Below are 2,869 nucleotides of genomic sequence, written 5' to 3'. Positions count from 1 at the left end.
GGTATTTAAAACTATATTTGAATTGAATACTTTCTAGATTCACCATCTCTAGTTTAGTGCTTGGCAGGTACAAAGGCTGGTATATATGCCATCAACCGTAGTCCTTGTTCATCGAGAAGTCATATAGTGATATGATTGGGAACATAATGCCCCTACTCCAGATAGAAAGAGCAGGCTAAAATCATAGTTAAATGACGGTTTTAAACTTGTGGTTAGAATATGATTGTCTCAACTGCATAGGTGAACCTGCTTACCTCGAACTCCAAAGTCAGGGTGTTCAGTTCATTCACGTCCAAATTGTCTGCCTCCAGTAAAAGTGAATATGAACACTAAGTAGAAGGAGACATTAGTGGTTGCTAATGCTGAGATGTTTGGCATGTGTCAAGGTTGCTGAGCACATGCAGTAGTGGTTCCACCAAAATTATGACTGTTGCATCACACCTGATGATTCAACACGGTGGCTACGATCTGAACTGTGTCAGCAGTTCGTCATAATTTAAGTTAGACGATGGGTGTCGTTGATACACAGGTAGAGATTAGAAAACCTTACTCCTGGGATTGAAAAATTCTGTTTTCATGTTTTATAATGTACATTTGGCAACAAAATATTTGAAAAATTATTTAAACTTAATTATTTTTATTCACGGTAAAATATTGTACCACATCTAGCGTCAAGAAATAACTTGGCTCCAAAAATAATTTTTCGTCAAAATTAAATACAATTACAACAAATGCGAAATCGTAAAAACTAAATATAATGACCATCGTCGTTTTGTTAACTCATATTTAAGTTTTTTTTAAATATATAATGAGTAGGTAAATTGAATAAGATAAATTATGTTTCAATACCTATTTAAAAAAGTAAATATACAAACAAATTTGCAAAATAATAATAACTTTAAAAAATGTGTATTCTTAATTAAATTAAATCAAATATTTTGAATACTTCTTGATATTAAATTGAATATGAATATTAAGTGGAAGATCAAACAGATCGGTAGGGTTTTACCTGAGGGAAATCTCTACCATTCTTGAAAACAAATAGGCTACAACCAGCACTTCCCTCAAGTTTTTTAAAAATATTTATCCATAACATCTGCTCCTCACACGACTTAAAGGTATCAATAGATCTTATCGTTTTTCTAGGAAAGATTGTTATGTACCTCTTAGGTAGACCTTATCTCATGTTGAGAAAATGATTCTTCATTCCTGAGAGGAAAAGAGAGTGAGTTCCCTTGGAAACTTGGTATTTAGCAACACTTCTGTTTGGTCTCCCTCCACTTTCAATTAATTAGAGGTTTGCTTTTATGAGGGACTGTAAGGATCACAGTCTTGAGACCACATTCATGTCTTTCTCCATTCTGGTCTCTAATTTGAATATCAAGGCTGTAATAGAGCATTTTGATTTTAGAATAGAATAGATTTTTATTGTGTAGCCAAAGGCAGTACAATAGTCCTTAATTAGTGGTAATACATTTTACAAGTTAAGTTGAAAGTCATAACTTTCAAAGATAGAGTACAATTAAAACACAAAGTTATATTTAAAGAAATCCTGAATAGAATAGAGTTCATTTTTTATAAAAGTCCTCTTCAAAATCATTTTAAAACACATTGTTGGTAGTCTCCTTAACTCTGAAGGTAAGTGGTTGAAGAGTCAGATGCCAATCTGGTCAGGATCAGAAGATTGAGTTTTCGAGAGACGGCAGCAACTAATTTCCAGATCTTGTAGCTGTGTACATTGCTTCTGGTGGGAAGGGAAATCCAGTCGGTCCTCCGACCCTATACATTGACCAGGAGAATTTGTATAAGGAGGGGGTAGTCAGGGTTGCAACATTCTTGAAGTACCCTCTGCATTAGTCCCTGTAACCTAACTCCAGATTATACGGATTGCAGTCTTCTGTATCTTAAATATAGCTTCAAAATGAGGAGATGATCCCCATATGAGTATTCAGTAGGACATTCTGTTGAAGAAAATTGTGAGGTAAACCATTCTCAAGAAGTAAGTGGTAGAAAATGATAATCTAAGAAGAAGGAAGTTTTAGGTAGAAAGTTTCTGGGCTAGTTCTGAAAATGTGGCCTCCTCCAAGATAGTTTGTTGTTAATGCAAACTCCCAGGAAATTTACTTTATGGTCAACAGTTGCAGCTAGATTAAACGTTTTGGATCTTTTCACAGTTTAGTTTAAGGCCATTATTAGTTCACCAGTCAGTTAGAGTTTCAATTGCCATATCGATGATGTTTTGCTGGATAGCACGGTTAGTTTCCGTGAGAATGTCTATGTTGTCAGCGAACAGACAAGACGCCATGTTATTTTGTTCAAGTTTAATTTGGAAGGTCATTGATAAACATGACAAACAAAATGGGCCCCAGAACTTACAAACCTTGCTTTGCTTTACACATCTTGTTATACTGATTGATTTAGATATTTTTTCCATCATAATCCACCACCTATGCCCGACCCTTGAGCTAGTCCTGGATCAAAAACAGCAAGATGTTTGAGAAACCACATTACTCCAGCTTATTTCGCAGCAAGTCATGAGGGATGAGGTCAAAAGCTTTAAGCAGGTCAAATAAGCTCAATGACACTGTCTGATGTTCTTCCAAATTTCTATTTAAGACATCCTTGAGAAGATCCATAGTTGCCATTGATGGACTCTTCCACTTTTGGAAGCCATACTGTTGTGTATGGGGATGGGAGTTATCTTAGCTGCTTTTAATATTGATGGAAATTGGAAATACTCCACTTCTGAAACATAAATTGACTATGTAAGAAGGAGGCTCACCGACAAGATCTGATATTGACTTCACAACCACAGGAGTCTAGCCAAAAGTATTGCCTGCTTTTTAATTTACCAGGTTTTTCATGGCGC

Source organism: Homalodisca vitripennis, unplaced genomic scaffold, assembly GCF_021130785.1.
Source record: "Homalodisca vitripennis isolate AUS2020 unplaced genomic scaffold, UT_GWSS_2.1 ScUCBcl_5214;HRSCAF=11839, whole genome shotgun sequence".
NCBI classification, from domain to species: domain Eukaryota; kingdom Metazoa; phylum Arthropoda; class Insecta; order Hemiptera; family Cicadellidae; genus Homalodisca; species Homalodisca vitripennis.
The sequence above is the reverse complement of the archived record's forward strand: the minus strand, read 5'-3'. Positions refer to the sequence as shown.